We start from the raw sequence: 19,586 nt of genomic DNA on the forward strand, positions 1-19,586 counted from the left end.
GTGCCAGCCGCAGTGTTTTTTCTCTGCCCATATCACATTGAGATGATGGCACCCATCCACAGAGTAGGTGCACAGTCATCACCATTGACCCTTTCGCTTTACCCCTTAGATTAGACGTGAGTATTTTGAACTCTTGCTCTTACTTATGGAACAATATTCGAAGAGTTGTGAGAGGTCTGGACTGTATATTAATACACTGGACCATGTGTCTGGCAATACGTCAGTTACTTTGTTTATTGGCATAAACTGCGCCGATCAGAAAGCTCAGAGAATGAGCCATTATCCATATCTTGGTTTGTAGCATGGCTCATCCAAAACACATATCTGTTTACATTCTCTATTATTGTCTATCTAGGTATTGTTTATTCATTGAAGAAGTGGCAGTTGAGGTTTTTCTCTCATTGGGCATTGATCACAATGGTTAGCCCATTGCCAACTCGTCGGCGAGGCTGCTCATCACTGTATCCTGTGGTCAGTAGACAGACATCTGTATTTAGAACCTCCAGCAGAGCCTGATCTCCAGAGCCAGAGTACATTGTTCTGGTCGCATCGCTGCCCTCTTGCACTCGGCCTTCATGACAGTGCTTTGTGTCTGTAGGTCTCCCACTCCAGCATTGTCCGTCGCAGCTTGGCCTCTTGTGCCTAAGAAATACATAGAAGAGTGTCATTAAAAGAGTGTTCGTTCCTGTGCCTCATTCTGCATAGATGATGTGAGGGATGTCGCTGTATACCGGCAAGTGGGAAATGATGGCGCATGTGTTGACCCTGTTCTCTATGGTGAGTGGTGCACTTTACGTACGGCTTCCAAACTGTTCCTGTACACGTGTGAGTGTAAGAGCACATCACAAGGTAACACCTGTGTCTCGACTCTAGTCCTTGCCCTAGCTATTGATGCGTATTGGTCCAATTCATGAAACTGCATGGGAGCATCAATAAATACACATTAGATTATCACTCACGTGTGTGGGGGTTGGGAGTCATCCCCCTAACCATATCCGTCAGTGAATTCAGTTGCAATGACCTGCCTCAAAAAGCAAGTCACTCCAAATGCACTTTTTACATTTCCAACTTTGTTTACAAGGTGTATGTGTAAACACAAAAAGAAACACTCATGTTAACGTGGTAAAATGTGCCATCCCAGAAGACAATTTTCAATAGTGAATCAGTGTATTTCAAGTCTTCTGGCATGGAGGGCTGAGAAACACATGTGGCAACCCAACACCAATGCAGTTGCTCTCCTGACCGCTAGGCAGGGGCATTCCAAGTCCCACCGAGTTGTATAATTATCTGTGTTTGTGGTATTGATTGGCTTTTCCCCAGAGGCTAGTCGTGGTGAACATATTGGGCTCCTTACAGCACATGGTGTCCGCTCATTTGGTCGAAAAAAAAAGATCGAATGACCATATGGTCGAAAAAAAAAACATGGTCGAAATTTTTTTTTAATTTATTTATATATTTTTTTTGTTTTGTTTGGTTAAAAAAAATATATATATCAAAAGGGGGTATCAAAAAAAAAAGTAAAAAAAAAAATAAAAATAAATTATTCGACCATTTGGATTTCGACCATTTGGTGTCGACCAAATGGTCATTCGACCACTTGGTTGTCCACCAAATGACTGGTAGCCAAAGCACATCAATTCAGCGGGAAGAGAAGAGGAGTTGTGAGGGGGTTTAGTTTAGTTTATTCTTTGTAAGGCGCACCTAACCCTGAGGTAACTGGGTTCTTGAACTTGAGACATAGTTACCGAAGCATACTTGTAGTACATTGGAAATCAATGCTTGTCGACCATTAGTTACAGGTTGGTTGACTTGCAAAATAATACAGAAAAGTGCATGGTAGCTTCGCCGGCGGTTACATTTTGGTTGGCGGTGCTAAGGAAAAAAAGTTAATGCAGTGTGAGTTTATGTTAAGGTACATAGAAAACATAGGTACAAGGATTTCAACAGAGGAGGATCGTGGTTGAACCTGAGGCCTGTTAGTGTTGCATGTCTGAGAGCTAGTTCTTCACTTTGGCTCTGAAAGGCCAGAAGGAGGGTTCGGTTCTGATCGTGAGAGGGAGAGAATTCCAACATTTGGTGAGCTGAGAAGCTGGCACTGCCTGCTGTTTTTAGATTGTACATTGGGAGTAGAAGGATCTAGTCGGTCTGGCTGGCAGAGTTTGAAAGACATTTGTGCACGATCACTAAAATGCAGAGCGAGATTTTATCGCGCACCGGGAGCAGGTGGACATCCCGTCTGAGGCTAGATATGCGGTTAGTCCTGGGGATGTTTAACGCTGATCTCAAGGCATTATTCTGGAGGACCTGTAGTCTATTGATGTTCCGTTCTGAGGAGCCTAAGAAGAGAGAATTACAATAGTGTATCTTTGATAAGACTAGAGCCTTGGCTAGTGTGATCCAGCTATTAGGGGACAGGTAGGATTTGCAAGCGTTGATCAGCTTGTTGGTGTTGGCAGTTGTTGAGGCAGTGGCGCACACTTGTTTCTTGAGAGAGTCCAGATATACTCCCAGGGTCTTGACCTCCTTTGCAACCTTGATTGTGTTTCGCAGTGTTGAAGGATCAACACTGAGGGTCAAGTTTGTTTAGACGAACTTGGGAACCAATGATCAGGGGCTCCGTCTTATCATCATTGAGGCATAAGCTTTGAGCCGCCATCCACGCCTGAATTTCCAGATAGATATTGTTTATCAGCTTGGAATCAGATGATAAACAATATCATAGCAGCCAGTCAGCGTAATGAGAACCTGGGCGCCATCCGCGTAATTTGGATAGGTGACATCCAAGTTATCAAGACAATCAAAGAGGAGCTTGGTGAAGATGTTATAAAGCGTCAGTAAGACGCAAGAGCCCTGTGGAACTCAGCAGTGTATGGGGACGGGATAACCTGATGCTGAAGGATCGAAGACCCTGGTGGTTCGATTAGAGAGGAATTATTGGATCCAGTTTGAGGCGTTTGAGGAGAAGGAAGCAGCTGTAGTTAGGTGTTCTGTACGGATCTGTTGATTGAGCAGATCGAATGCTGCTGAGAGATCCAATAGTAGGATGGCAAGATTGCCTTTATCTTTGGCTTCGTCCATTTGAATTTTTAAGTCCAGGAAGGCCGTCTCTGTATCGTGCCTCAGTTTGAAGCCAGATTGGTGGAGGCCTAATAGATTATTATCCTCCAAATGTTTTTGGATTTGGAGATAGGCCACTCTATCTGACAGAGGCTCCAATCAGGATAAGCAGCTCTTCAACAAAATTCCTAATGTCACTACCAGGTGGGCCAACTTTAAAATTTCCCAGGAAGTGCGCATTGATAGATTTTAGGGAAGCTTCATTGACAGTATATCACCATTTAGCGCAAATTGTTTTTCCAGCGGGGTGCCTAGGCCCTCTTACACCAACTTACTTAACGCTTGCAGTCACTGCCAGCTACTAAATGTTCCAAAATAGCTAAAATAACTAATGTAAGGTTGTGCAACCTCTCCTTAAGACAACCTAAGTATTCGTTGGTGGCTTGCATTAATGATAGCTAGTTTCATTTTGCAGCTGTGGTGGTACGGGCTAGAGGCTTCCAGGATATTTTCTGTTCTTGTTCTCATGAATTTATTGGCAACAGTTTCCTGATGGTAGTCAGCCTTTATAGCATGTTTCCGGGCCGCTACTAATATAGACCAGCCAGAAAACACTGACCAGAGAAGACTGCAAGGTGATAGGAGGAGGGACAGTACATCACACAGCAGGGCTGGAACAAAAATGACAGGTGGCAGTTTGTAAGTGGATTTTTGGGGCCAGAGGTTGGGGGAAGGGATGAGGGACTCAGGTATGGGGGTGGAACCAGGGCCTTCAAGGAATGAACAAGGGTTTGGGGCAGGGAAAGTAGATGCATAGAGCGGGAGAGGGCGATTTGGGCCAGGGGAGATGGGGTGGGCCAAGGGAGGTGGAACCGGGAGTGGGTGGATCCATAGAGCATGGGAGGTGCAGGGTTTGTAACCCACCGCCAAATCCTACCCATTACAGGCTGCTCCAAGACGGACTTAAAAAGGCAGTCTTGTTTGGAAGTGGCGTCGACCAGCCATCCATAAGACATACAACCTCCGTAATGCTATTGTGCTCTCTTTGGAAGTCACGCAGAGATATGCAGAGTGAGACACGACCTCTGGTTGGAAGAAAAAACAGAAAGCAGCAAAGACATTCATAAGACAGGACATCAAGGAACATCTGAGTGAGGGCCAACCACGGCATGCGCACACAAGGAGACAATGGACAAAAAAAAAAAAAAAATGGCCGATGTCTTCCTTCTTGCCTGCAGCTTCTTTCATACTTCTCATGAACCACATGGTAGGAAGAAAGCTAGTATCAACCATGATGGTTTGGGAAACTCCCCACAATAAACGTGCAGTGGAATGAGAGCTATAAAGCATGGCAGACATATTTTATTATAAACCCACCTACTCTAAATCAGAGGTCAGATCCTAATTGTCACAGGAGACACTGGCACCAACTACTCAACCAAATACATTGGCCTGCAAAACTGCGTCCTTGATGTTTTTTTCATTAAAAACAATTCCTTGTGGTATACAACCAATTGTTCCCACAATGCAAACAAGCAAACCTTTTGCTTCTGAAAAACACCATCTCAATCTAAAAAATTAATTCAAAATTTAAAGTATGATGACAGTGTTGCCTAACTATACAAACAAATGAAAGAAGCACACAATAGTGACACAAACTGCTCTCACATAATTCTGCCACAGTTGCTACAAAGTGCTGTAAACGTACAATAACCCTGTCCTGCAGGTACGAGGTTATTGCCAAAATAGACTTAGGCAGGTGCGCTTCAATTGTTCCATTTATCGCACACTTCCAAATGACCTGCAAATAGTAGTAAAATCTGCAGCCCCTTGTTTGCAGCTGAGAGTCTACCTTTCATTAGTCTCATGTGGTTACAACAAAATCGGGCCCTCAGACGAGGAAAAACTGCGTTTGAGAGTTAGGCAACACTGCAGATTTGCAAATTATTTTTTAGTGTTATGTACCACTTATAGTTAAAACAAAGTTTTAAGGGCCACATTACATCTGAAATTTGAACCACTTCTCACAAGTGTCATGTAACATAGGTCAGAAATGATGTTATTTTCCGAAGCGTGCATGAGGACGGGCCTGATTCATGAAAGTATTTTATAATGGCGCAATACCATAGGAAAACATTCCATGAATCAGGCACGTCTGGAAAGGTTTCGCAACAATTGTGCACTTACAATTATTTGAATAATTCCTCTTGTTTGTCAAAATATTATCTACCACTTAGATACACAACTTGAAATGTATGCATTTTTTATTCATTCACTGGTTATTCATAAGGTGCTTGTACGACAAGACAGTGTTTCAAAGAGCCACAAGGCAAAAAGGGAAGGGAACAAGGGAGTAAATAAACAGTGGAAAGACAATGAATAAATAATAAGGCAAACAGCGGTCCTACTAGGACTTGTAACATTCAGAACATACAAGTGCATTGAGAGAGAAAAAGGGGAGGGGAATAAGTGCTATTAGGGTCCATCAGGGGGGAAGTGCAAGAGTTGCCTGTTAAGGGAGGGCAAAAGGTAAGTGCATGGGGGGAGACGTCCCGAGTGGAGAGGGAGGTCAACTGCCCAACAGGCAAGTGCAGGGTGGAGACAATCCACCCAAGGCGGATGTGGGCTCAGAGGGCAGTGTGGGGGGCTGCTGGTGGCGATTGGGCAGAAGGCCAGGACCCTATTGGACTCTTAAGGGACGGAGCCGCCAATCTCAGCAATTGTGACAGTTAATGCAGTGGTGATGCTTAAACGAATAGTGTTATTCAGAGCTGTTGTCTGACTAGTGCAGCACAGATTCAGGAATCCCCACAGCACGTTCCTGAAGCCACTATAGCACTAAGCTTATTGTTGACATATTTCGCTTTGATGGGAAGTGTCCTTGTTAGTAACACCCAGCCCTCTCGAACATCGATTACTTCTTTCTAAGGGCCTCATCACAAGTTGGGCGGAGCGGTAAAAATATGGTGGTAATGCTATTACTGCTGCATTACTGCTTCGCCCTACTATGATTTAGGTGGAAAGTAAGGGATTCACCTCCATCCAGCTGAGGGTAAATCAGCAGACTTACTGCCCATTTTTGGTGCAATTAGCGCATCGGTATTAGCACAGTATTTGCACCACAAATGCGGCATTGGCCCAAATGGGACTTATCGCCCCACCGCAACTTTGGTTCCAGCGCTAATAGCACTGGACCAAGTTGCGCTAATGCTAATTGCATTGGGCCGTATCCCGGCGGATTTACTGCCGGGATACCACCCAACTTGTGATGACCCCCTAAGAATTATGCTGCATCATCCCTTTCAAATATCACTATTCTTACAAATTGTTCGAAATGCCAAGTGATTCGTGAAAGCCAACCTAAATCTGAGAAACAAAACACTGAGCAAAAAATCAGAGCTACACTCTCCATGAGTGAACATAGGTCAATGAGGCCAAAGCTTCAGTTTCCAAAATCACCACTGGCAGGTTAAATCTGTCAGCCACAAAAGAACTTTCTGCCTCAATTTATTCTTGCATTATTAAAAGTACAGTAACAGCCTTTCTCACTCATTGTGCTTAATGCATAAAGCAAGAGGGTAACTTTTGCAATGCAGCCTAAATCACTCATACATGTACATTTCAAATGGTATTTCCCTAGCACTACCTCAACTGCCGTAAGGCATAGTAAATCCATAGCTGTCTGTCTTTTGCAGCCACCTTGCCTCCTCACCCCTAACCCCGCCCCTTTTTCCTTTTTCTTTTTCCTGTTAAGCCTGGCACTATCCCAATTGCCGTTAGGCATAGTAATCATAGCTGCCTGGCTTCGCAGCCACCCTGCCCTCCCCTCCTCCCCATCCCCATCTTTATTTGTTCTTTGCACTTATTCTCATCATTTGTCCCGTGACTTTTGATAGCAGCTTGTCTGTTTCCCCTCCTTCCATCCTTGTCTTCTCCTCCCGCTCCCCCGCTCTATAAAATTTGTCTCTGACCTATTTTTGACAGTAGCTTGTGTTGTTCCTCTCCTTGTCTCTCACTCCAAAACCCCCTCCCCTCTTTCCTCCTCCTCCTGTATACTTCATGCACTACATTAATTGTCGTCAGGCATAGTAATGTTACTGCTGGTTTTGTCTCCTTCTTTTACCTTCCCCTTTGCCTTATCTGTTCCATGCACTTGCACTATCTGAAATGTCGCCAGGCTTATTACGATGGTTATTTTTCACATTCTGTATTGTTTCAAGGACTTTAAGAATGTAACTGTATTTTCCCATGTTCCCTCCCTCCTTGAAGCGCTTTGAAACACATTGTGTATAGGCGCTATATAAATAAACAATCAATTCAATTCAATTCAAATGCCATCAAAAGTAAAACAGGCAAAGAACATTCAAAAACTCACATCACATCACTTCTCATTCACCTACCAGTCACTCACACCTTCTCTTACATCCACACATTGCATTCTCTACACAGGCACACACCCACCCAGAACATTCAAAAAACACATTACATCACTTCTCATTCACCCAACATTCACATACATACATCTGACACGCACTTCACACATGCAAAACACACATCATATTACAAAAAAAGCCTTGTTACCTTTTCTTGCAACTTCGGTCCGTCCTTCCAGGCCCCCTCAGCTCCTCTGTGTTGCTCACAAACAAGAACAAGCCGATAGAGAAGGGGTTGGAGCTGAATGCGGCATGTGACATGTGCCACATGTCACTGTCAGCTTCAACCCCTACTGAGTGCCCCCCCGGGCCATCCTTCACCATGATGGGTGAGGACTGGGCCGGGGACCCACCAGACCTGGTGTGGCGGGTCCCCCCTGCTGCGGGAGGGCCTGCTACACCAGGAGCACCCGTTTTCTTTAAGTTGGGGTTGCAACAGAGTCCCAGGTGTTTCAACTGTGGCCCGCAGGGGTCACACTTGTGACCCCTGCTTACCCCCAAATGACATCCCTGGTCAGAGCCCATTGTCAAAGGCTTTTTCTGCATCAAAAAAGCCTCAGTATTTGCATCAACAGAGGTCTTTGCAAAGTGGATGGAAAAAAGTAAAACGTTATCTGTAGAGAATGTACTACCTAAGAACGCAACTGATCAGCCTGTACAAAAATAGTTTTGTGGGTTTTGAAAGTCACTGGCATACATTTTCCAATCTTGCTCTCATGCAATTTAGAACATGTGAAGGTTCTTTAATGAGCTACAGGATTAGCGCTGCTAATCATTACTGATGGATACAACGCCGGGCCAAGGTGTGTGAATTGTCAATATCAGGGAGATCATTGGTGTGCCTCCAATGATCTCTACCTCAATGCCTGTAACACTGAGATCCTTACCGTTGGGACCCCTGCCCCCTCCTTCTTACCTTCACTCTGGCCTTCATCATTGGGCTCCCCCCCCCCAGTGCCTTCAACTGAAGCCAGAAACCCTCCCTCACACTCAGTACATTGCCAAGAAGTCCAACTATCAGCTCTTCCTTCTCAAAGGAATTCTACCTTTTCTCACTTTCCCTCAGAGGCTCAATGTGACTCAAGCCCTGGTTCTCTATTGACATGACTGCACAGACAGCCTCCTCCTGAATTGTCCTTCTTCCACTCTACGACCCCTCCAGCTTATCCAGAATATGGCAGCGAGACTTATCCTTGGCCTTAAGCCCAAGGACTGCATCTCTCTTGCACTAAAAAGTCTTCACTGGCTCCTGGTTGCTGCACAGATTAAATTAAAATCCCTCTGCATCATCCACAAGGCTGTCTGGGCCCGGGGACCACACTATCTTCAACTTTATCTCACTAAATGCTCTCCCTCTAGACCACTTCGCTCCTCACGCACCAATTCTTTGTGTGTAAAGCATTTTTCGAAACAGAGGGCAGAGGGCCGCTCAATCTCCTCTGCGGGCTCTCGCCTTTGGAATAGTCTGCCCCTGTGCCTTGAGCAGGATCTTCTCAAATTCCAAAAGCTACTTAAGACTTTCCTCTTTTCCTCCTCCTTCCCTCCATCTCTCCACTGCTAATCCCACAGTTGCTGCCTACCTCACAGGTACCCACAAGGGGCATCTCACCTGCCTGTTATATACGAGATCTTGAGGGCAGAATTTCTGGAGTTGACAGAGTCTCTGTGAGTTGTGATCAATAGTTTTGCCTCTGCCAAGGGGAATCTTTATATGTCAAATCCAAGTCCAGCCTGTAATAGTACATGATATGATATGGCATTTATAACGCACCTATACACCTATACACAAGTGTTTCAAGGCATGACGAGGCAAGGGAGGGGGAACAGAGGGAAGACAGAGACAACGATCTTAATAGGCCAAGTGACATTGATATTGTGCAAGTGCAGGGGCGGGCGAGGGGAAAAGTGACAAGGGAAAGGGGAGGGGAGCAGTGCAGTACATGGGATCAGAACAGTAACAAGAAGTGCGGCCAGCAGGTGGCAGGTGAAAGCGTAAGTGTAAATAGCAGGTATCCAAAAGTGCAGATAGGGGGTCTGTAGGGTTACAGATACTGACCCAAGTGCAAGGGTTGCCGGGAGGCAGTGTGGGTGTGCAACTTGGTGGGAAGGGGCCTAGGCCTGAAATCAGAGGGTAGCCAGGTGACCAGTGCAGTATCAGACAGGAAATCAACAGGGGAGAGGAAGAGAGAAGGCGGGCTTCTTCCTTGGACAAGTTTGGATGGTGTGTTTGGTGATTATCAAAGCAATTCCACAAACTGCACAAGTAGTATCTGCGGCATACACCCTTGAGCTGCAAATACCCCTTTGTTAGTAGAGAGTGAATATTAAGGAGTGAAATACCTGTGCCCTAATTATCTCCAGGAACCCCTCCTGCAAGATTCTTAACATCATTGAGGCTTGCCTACTACAAGCGCAGAGCTGCACACTGTACCCGTCATGGTTGAAAAGTCTTTGTTGTGACAGGAGTTCTGGCTTCGATGACTCCAGTTATTTCCTTGGCTGAGAGGAAAAGACAAGGTTAAGAGTACCCTGTAAGAAAGGTGGCCTATAGATACTCACCCTTCCAGATGGAAACAATCATCCCACTGTCTCTCTGCATTCATGCAAGTCATGAGTTACCTTACTGCGTTGCAGTGGATCCGGATGCCGGGGTGACCATATAGCTAGGCCGCTTCTACCTACACATCTTCCTTGTGTAGGGGAGGAAAAGCAGCTCCTGGGCCATAAAGTGTATGCTGTATGTCCCTGCAACTATGCAGAAAACAACCACTTTTTTTGGCCTTAAGGAAAGAGAGCTTACGACAAATGCACTACGCAAAATGGAATCTCTGTAGAACAGGACCATCACAGTACCATCAAAGTAGCATACGCCAAAGGACTTTGTCAGGAAGTGCTAAGACCCACTCTCCTCTTGGGAGACTTGTTGGTGGAGAGATCTTAGTTGTGAGATCAGAGGAGAAGTCTTTCTGCTTAATGTGATTGGTGGCAGGAGGATGAAAGGGGAAAGAGTTTAATACGTTTTACCGGTGACACCAAACTAATTTTACAGATCAAAACTTCAATACATGATGATGAAACCCAGTCCCAGCATTCATGATCTCACGATTGGTGCCTCAGACTATGATTCAATTGCCTAACTTGAATTTGGGCCTTTTAACAAAAATTCTTGTCAAACAGTACAAAGAGTGTAGGCCCGAAAATCAGATACATTAGTGTATGTTGTTCTTAGACCATCATTTAGCAAGATATTGAGTCTCAGAGTTACTGGAGTGAAGCTACAGGAGCTGTTATTTCTATTTCATGACAGTGCTTTGTTTTTGTAAGGCAGAAGACAAGCCAGTGGGCACTGTATTACTAATGTCAGCACCAACATACTAGAGGGACAGAGGGAACTTTTTCAAACATGTGCAGAGCTTGATCTTTTCACTTATTTAGGCACTCCATGTGCCAGAGCTTAGAGGGTCTCATTACAAACGCTGCTCATTACCTGATAGCAGGGCTAGGTGCTGTGGGTACACATAAGGGGCCTCATAGCTTCAAGATGACACTGCTCATTGGCAAAGAACAGTTCTCATTTCTATGGGCATGCCCGGGGGAGCAGAAGGCCTCACTGTGAACCCTATTCAGCAAACAGGAACACTTTTAATTCCTTAGAGAAGGCACTGGCTCGGCGTTAGGCAACAGTAGGATTCTTCATTGGTTGAGCGCCGGTTAGGTAATCCATTAAGCATGGGAGGCTCTTTACAGTAACATTAAGAGAATACATTAAACAGCTGATTGAGGAAATATAAGAGAAAGAATGTAGCTATAGGAACAGTGACAATATTCCCTATGGCAGCAGTCTAGTCAGTCTAGTGCAAAGTGAAAACAAGGAGGATAATAGGTGTTCCATTACATAGGCTCTTGGTGAGTCTAAACAATCACTTGAGGAATAGGATGATGAAGGGTATGTCTGTAGAGATAAGAAAAATCAAATAGTCAAAGCAGAGAGGGGAGTAATTGTTTAGCTGGAGCAAGTTTTGGTAATTATGGTTTAATCTACCTGGTTATTCTTCTGAATCTATTCTGCTAAGAGGCAAGCATAGATGAAGAGTAGAATAGTGGCTGAGAACTGAGAAGAGGACAGCAGAAGGCCACAGAAATGTAGAAGATGCAGGTGACAACTTAAGAGCACAAACTTCTGAAGCTAATGTGTCAGACTCTAAAGGTTTCCACTCCATCCATGAAGGTTCACCAGGTGAGCTGAGGTCTTGGTAGAGGGCCTGAGGAATTAGTCCAGCTAAGAAGAGATACAGAGCCATTTTGCTCTTATCTCTACTCTCTACCAACTCATCGAGCAAGAGCAAGACGTGAAAAAACTGCTGCATTTGTTACTTTCCTCCAATTCCCCTTCCCCTGCCTTCCCTTGACACCTACACAAAGAAATATTTAAAGGAGGGACTTAGAAAGGAAAAAGAGGCTTTTTACATGAAGTACGGGAGGACAATGTGGCTGCTATTTTCTCTCATGACTCTAGTGAATTCCAGAATCTTGTATCTCAGAGTTTCGGCACTCATTCTTTAGTTGATGTGCTAATGTGCAACATCAACAGTCCTAGTTGGATTGAGCATTTTAGAGAGGTGTATGTTAGTAATACAGTTCCACTATGTGCCCAAAAGAGCGATTATCCACACCTGACACAACTTTCAAACAGTATAGAATTAACTGAAGCAGGAAATGCTGTAACATCCTTAGGTTCTCATAAGGCTCCTAGTCCTGATGGCATCCCAGGCGACTTGTATAAGCCAACCAACTACCACTCAGCCCTACTTTTATTACATGTGTTAACAGGTAGTTCTTACAATCAGGGTTTAAGAATCTACCTAGCACAAACCTAGTATAGTTCAGATTTTCGAGGAAGGAAAGAGATATGATAGGATATGATTGGTTATTTATAACACCCTTAATACCCAGAGGTTTCTAAGCGTGGACCCGGGGATCGAACCTGCGGTGCTCCGTCTCGGCTTGCTTCCAAGACGAGCACGTTGCCCCTGAGCTATCCTCCCAAGATGCAACACAATGTGCTAGCACCCCATATTCTTACGTGATATTTCACCCAAGATAAAACGCGTCTCTTTAGACTGCAAGATTTGGATGGAGTTGAAAGGTATGCTATCTATGTAGAGCTTTCACAAGGCTTTGGGTACCCAGGAGCACTGCTTGAACCTACCATTGGCAATGGATATATACCATGAGGGCAGGTTTATTATGTCATATCTTGCCTTCATGGATTTGTCCAAAGCCTTCAATAAGGTAAACAGGCAATCTATGTGGATGGTGCCATCCCCCTGCTTTCCCATAGGTGAAAAATGAAGTTTTACCTGCATACGGTTTGATGATTATGCTTAGCAGTGGATCATCCATTCAAATCACTGGTTACCCCCCAAAGGATAATCCAGCATAATAAACTACACCACATTAGCCCCAATTGAAAGTTAGAGCTGGCAGTACTGCACCTCCCCCAAGGTTAATGGAGAAACACAATAGGAGTAGATTTGCCTGCTTTTTCTACATGAGTTGAAGTTCACCACATATTTTTGTCATAAAATCTTCTTCCAAAGTAGTCAAAGGAATGAACCCTCATCAAGCAATTGGGTCCAAAAAAGATGGGACTGTCTTCGGGGTTCAATTACAGACCACAACAACTTATTTGGATGCATTTGTTGGCATACTTCATGAAATCATAAATTCAGCAAAGCCATCAGTTAACTCTTGAAAAGCCCTCGGTGTCCTCCCCATTAAAACTGCATAGAGCAGACAAGGTATTGCCTGTCTCTGAAAATATGGACTATCAACAGTTTTAGTTAAATGATGCCCCTCTAGACTATTCAAATAAAGATAGAAAAACTCGGGATCCATCACACAACCTTAACAAGCACCCCAGTCGATCACAGAGGAGTCAGTCCAATCCCTTGCTATCCCAAAGCTCAAAAATGCAGTTGTGACAATACAACTATAGACACTTGCATGACGGTGTCTAGCAGCTGGCCATCCTTTCCCAAATCACATGGCGCATGGGGGCATGCCAATTTAGGTTGTTTTCAAGTTGCCAAAACAGGTTTTGAGATAATTATTGGCGGTATCTCCTGCAACTGACACTAAACATGTCTATCAGAAACCAAATAGAACACCTTTGCTATAAATTTACAACAAGCTCTGGTTGTAAAGTGGGGATCACTTTGTGGAATCCCAAAGGCCATTGCTGCTCAGATGAATATTGCAGTTCTCTTATCTTTGGATGCAGGCTTAAATTCATAGAGAATTAATTATGTGTGCACCGAAATACACGAGATGGGTCACTCCTCACTTTTTACGCCTCTCTGGATCATTGGCCTCGCAGTACAACATTTGGTTGTAAAAGACTCTGATGAGAGCTATAATCACTGAATAACAGTTAATGAGATATCTAAAGAAACAATGAAAGCTGTGCATTTTCACTTTAATCATGCTTATTATCTTGCCTGTGTTTTTAATTCATATTACAGAAAGCTCATCACACATTTTTGGTTGCAAATCCATCCTGCTAGGAAGGATCATTGGTGTCTGGTTTCCAACATGATAATCTACCCAGTGAAACAAACATGTAGTTATGATTTTTTTGCCCATGGTATTCATACCCCCGTAAAAACGCTATTGAGAATTCTTGGTTTTAATCAATGTCAAATAGTATATGTTTAATAATGCTTTCACATAATTTCGGAATATGTTGGAGTCTTGAAAATATTATCCCACCATCATAATAATAGACCCTTAATTGTGATAATTTATTATATTTTAGCTATTTCAGGTACTGTTACAGTTGTGGTTTGTTTTAGTGGTTTGGTAGGAGATTACAGGAGCAGCTTCTGTATCAATGAATGTTACTGATGCATGTACTGTTCTATGCAATTATTGCAAAAAATACCCTTTTACAGCTCCAATAGTGATGGGACTCTCACACAAAGGATGTTGCCAGTAGGATCACAATATGTTGAAATCAGTGATTTGTCTTCTGCTTTGTTTTATGAATTTTTCGTTCAAATAAACAATGCACTATTACTAGCAAAGTCGGGGACTGGTGGTCATGACAGTCCCTACAATGGTAAGCGGGGGCCAAGTCCTAAAAAAGAAGTGGGGGGACTCATTAACATATCAAATGCATGTGGTGTTTTTAGTCTAGAAAATGTCCTACCATAGCATAGACGGTATATTATGTTGGCCGAAAACCAACCACATCACATGTCCAGTATCATGAGCACGGAATTACCAGCATAACCATAGAGCGTCCATTTTGTAACAATAGAATTCGCCATTTTGCAATTACGCTTTTTCTTGCTTTTCTGTTTAATGCACAGAGCAAGGCCACAAGTTACATGCTAAGAGACTAGCCCAGACAGCCTCAACTTCAACACACTGTTCTCCCTCCCTCTTAAGTCCTTGGAAGTAAGCAGAAAGGCATTTAATCACCATGCAAGTGCCAGCTAGTCTCGCTGAAATGGCAGAAACTGTAGAAATAGACAGTTAATGGCTTGAATTATACTCTCTTTCACGGCCCCCCTTTCCTGGGCCCCTTTAGATCGAGCCAACCTCTAGCTCACAAATAGAAACCAAGAGATAGAGAGGCTTGGAATGTGTCCCTCCTACGAACACAGCTTGCTTGCAGAACAAGAGCACTATGTTCTAGGTAACAAAGAATCGTGCCTGCACCTTCGCAGATCGCAACTGTTGCTGAATATATGTCTCTAAGGGTGTCATATTCGTCATAATTGTCAATCATCGAACCTTTGCTAAAGAAAGATACATTAGGGGTGGTTTTTGATGTGTCACTGCTGATAGTATGATGGTCTTTTCGTATATATGTAACTGAGGTAAAATGCTCGCTCTCTTGCGTCTCACGAGGTCTGGGTAACCCACGTTGCGAGACGTAAAATCCGGTCGGCCGACTGAGACTATTTGCTTTGCAATAAACCCTAGATTTTGGAAATAGAGCCTTGTGCCTGGCGTATCAGTACACGTGTGGTGATTGTGCCTTGTTTCCATGCACAAGGGTCCCCCAGTGGCCCGTCAAAAAATGGTGCGCGAACAGGGACCCTCCCCCATTTGCTCCATTGTGTACGTTGTAATTTGAAGGCGGAAAGACAAATCAAGGATGAGGCCATCAAACTGGGATCGAGAGCTGTTCGGGGCGCCCCTGTGAAAGTGATGAGAGACTCTGTGCAGATCTGTACACAACTGATCCCTGATCGACGCGTCCTGCCAGAGAGCAAGAAGGCAAGGGTCCCGAAACGAAGCAGATTGAGCCAGATACGCAGACGCGACGATCCTTGGTTGTGTCAGTATACAGACGAATTGCGTCCTCTTGAGAGATGACTTGATTGATCAGGTGAGTCGTGCCCCGATTCTAATAGTCCTGATATTGGTTAAGAGTTGCTCTTGCAAGATCAAACGCCCAGGGGAAGGTACGAATAAGATCAAACATGCCTGGGAAATTGTCTTCCTGTCTAGTGGGATTTTTCCGCTGCGGTAGACAATCTTTGGAAACTGGCCAGGTTGCGCCACCTGTAGGGTCACCAGCGTATGAGATGTATGTGAAGTATGGAATAGGGGCAATAATGTTTTGTGAAATTTGGCATAGGCAAACCAAACATGTAGAAGATTTGCAATGGCCTTAAAATGGGAGTTATGAGATGGCACGCATAGATCATTTGGAATCAGTATTGTTGAGCAAGAAAGCACGCCCTGCAACATTTGACGTCTTTAGAGACTGGAGGAAGGAAGCTCTCCTCCGCGTAAGAAGCAGAGAGAAGCATGCGCGTAGGCACAAATCCAATACAGATAGAGCGCTAGAACAGGAAGAAAAAGAATGGGATGAGCAAATTAGAAAGGCAGACAGGAGTCTCCAAATAGGAATATATAAAATATATCCCCAACAAGAATTGCATGCATCAGGCGAACTAATCAATAAGATTTTAAATGAGAATAGACAAAAAGTCCCGAGAATACAACTGACATAATTGCACCAGTGCCCATTGTTCAGCTTCAGCCCTCAGCCCAGCCCTTCCGTGCTACAGAGCCTCCATTGCAGCCTCAGTTACCACACCCCCTCCCAGTGGTTCCATCTGCACCAGCCCCTCCTCTACACGTGATTCCACTTCCCCCTCCGCCTAGAACAGGAAGAAAAAGAACGGGATGAGTAAATTAAAAAGGCAGACAGGAGTCTCCATACAGGAATAGATAAAATATATCCCCAACAAGAATTGCATGCATCAGATGAACTAATCAATAAGATTTTAAATGAGAATAGACAAAAAGTCCCAAAAGTACGACTGACATAATTGCACCAGTGCCCATTGTTCAGCTTCAGCCCTCAGCCCAGCCCTCCCGTGCTACAGAGCCTCCATTGCAGCCTCAGTTACCACACCCCCTCCCAGTGGTTCCATCTGCACCAGCCCCTCCGCTACACGTGATCCCACTTCCCCCTCCGCCTACCGAGCTTGAATCCACAGTAATCAGAGAAGACAGTATGGGAGGAGCAGGGCCTGCACAAAGTGTGTATGCTAGAATAACCCGTAGTGCGGTCAGCAGGGAGAGGAAGAAGGAGTTGAAAGAACAAGCAGAGATATATATTGAAGGAAATGATGAGGCCACGATGCTAGGATCGATATATGATTATAGAAAGCTCAGTGAAAAACAGGTACTGTTGGAATGCATGGGGGAATATTTTAAGGAGAGATGGAAGCAATTAATTGGAATGGTGCCGCCGCAGAAGTTCGGGAGTTGAATGCCTTTGTGCGTATAAGAGAAAGTGATTCAGAGATAAAGGAACATGTGGACAGGCTTTTTGAATTTAAAAATGAACTTGATGAATTGTATACAGAGATGTTTTCTGTACCTGGGTTTCGGAACAAAGAGATAAAAGAGTGAGACGAGAGGCGGTACATATGTACAACAGCGATTTTTCCCGCCGTCAAAACAGGCTAGTGAGGAGAAGAAAATATGCACACGAGAGGCCCTTAGATGGTTTACAGATGCTAGCATCCCTACAATGGAGGTGCATGAAACATTTGATCAATATACATTAGCCATGCAAAGGAAGGCATTACAGGTAATGGTTGAATATTTACAAGACAAATATGTAGATAACAAGCAGAGTTGTCCACCCGAAATAATGGAAGTGTATAAGAGAGCATTCTCACAAAATACAGGAGAGACTGCCTTATCCCTTGATTTAGCGATAGTGCTTCATAAGAGAGAGGGAGAAGGAAGAATGAGTGCGATATTTCCCATGAAGGAGGTTCCACCCACCTTTGTGCCAAAAGTAGAAATTCTGCTGCGAATGTGCAACCAGCGCAAGTGACAGAAGCACATTATACAGCACAATATGTGCACGTCCCTTTCTCCAGACAAGAGGTGAATAATATAAAACAAACGATCCTTGATTTAAGAAAAAATCCGGCGGGATTCTATAAAGAAATTGAGTCCTATTTAAAATCGTCCATCTTTACGATGAACGACATTGATTTATTATTCCCTGTGATTCTCCCAGCAGATATATGGAAGCAAATTAGGAATTGAGACGATCAGGATAGGTTCAGTGGTTCGTGGGTGGATTTAATAAGAGAGGATGCGGACAGGAAAGCAGGCGAAAAGCTATCGTCAAATATGTCAGCATTACCAACACGAATAATACAGAAATTGAAGATTATAGTTCCCGAAAAAAGAATTTTAAGGGACAAACTAACTGCATGCGTGCAAGGCAAAGATGAGTTGGCTACGGACTATTTTAATAGATTTGAAGAAGTATATACAGATTTTAGTGGACAGGATTTAAGCACTGAGCCTGGGAAAAGATTATTTGTTGACAAATATGGAAGAGGATGGTTACCTCCGATCCAAAATTTGATAATGACATCTGAAAGTGCACGGCAAGCAAAGTCACAAAGTGAGGTATTGCAAATGGCCCAGTATTATGAAAACAGAGTGAATACAGAGAAAGAAAAGGAAGTAAAAGACTGAGTGAAGTTAAAAACGAGAGTGCTACTACAGCAAGTAGCAAATCATAATAGAGGTAGAGGAAATGCACAAGGAAGAGGAAATTATTCGAACATGCATGGAGGTCCACTTGGACTAAACCAATGTGCATACTGTAAGGAAGAGGGACATTGGCGAGCACAGTGTCCACATTTACAAAATAGAAATGGGAATGGCCAGAGAAGACAGAGCAGAGGTCGCCTGGCAGCACAGGGGCAGAATAGAAATTATAGTGCACAGCAGAATCAGAATAATCAAGGAAATAGCAACCAGAATCAGAACTAAAATCAGAATTAGTGGCAGTGGTTACCACGCAAAATATTCCACCAGAATATTTCCTATGGGATTTTCCCATTCATTTTAAACGCACCTCTTTTTTGGTGCAATGTTAAAGATACTGCCGGGTTATTTATTTAATATTTATTCCCCGGTTGGGTCTTTTTGCCAGGACTCGGTTTTAAAATGGCGTTTGTGTTCGCCTCTGTAACTCCAACCCAAGTCGAGCCCTTTGTTCCACTTTTGGCAGGCTTCTGCACAGAAGCCTCCAAAAGTGGTGCCACTCTGTCTGGGTCTACAGGATGTGTGGGAGGGGGGAATAGGCACCCTGGACTGAGTTGCCTCAGCAACTCAAGTCGCACTCTTGTGTGATTGGCCCAGTGGTGAGCCGCCCGGCTCACCACTTAGCATGTTTGAGTGACAGCTAGGACTGGTGAAAGGGGGGTTTCTGCATAAAAGCAGGGCTTTGGGGACTGGAACTTCAGAAGTCACCACAGGACCTAAAGAATCCGAAGAGGGAGAAGCTGAGCCGACCTGCAACGACGACACCACCGGTGGAGCCCTGCTGAACTGACTCACCACTTCCCAACGACAGAGAAGATCTTCATCCTGGAGAGTCTTCTTTCTTTGAACTGGTGGGGTTAACCAGTTCGCCCTCTTTTCGCCTTCCTGGATTGTCTCGTGGTCGAATCACCTGTGCCAAGCACCCCGGCGGCTGGATAGCCACGCTTCACCACTACCGCAAATAAAAGGGTAGTACCTTTTAACCGG

At 44.2% G+C, this 19,586-nt stretch overlaps 1 protein-coding gene across 1 annotated transcript in view; it reads right to left on the reverse strand.

Annotated features, from left to right (window-relative positions):
- Positions 1-245: 245 nt before the first annotated feature.
- The window catches only part of LOC138568965 (ecto-ADP-ribosyltransferase 5-like), a 60,086-nt gene continuing 40,745 nt past the window's right edge, over positions 246-19,586 (reverse strand). Inside the window, exon 4 of the mRNA XM_069646715.1 lies at positions 246-642. The gene's annotated coding sequence lies outside the window, so the exon portion shown is untranslated. The remainder of the gene's footprint in view (positions 643-19,586) is intronic.

This window comes from Ambystoma mexicanum, chromosome 2q (genome assembly GCF_040938575.1).
Source record: "Ambystoma mexicanum isolate Mex_15411 chromosome 2q, UKY_AmexF1_1, whole genome shotgun sequence".
NCBI classification, from domain to species: Eukaryota; Metazoa; Chordata; class Amphibia; order Caudata; family Ambystomatidae; genus Ambystoma; species Ambystoma mexicanum.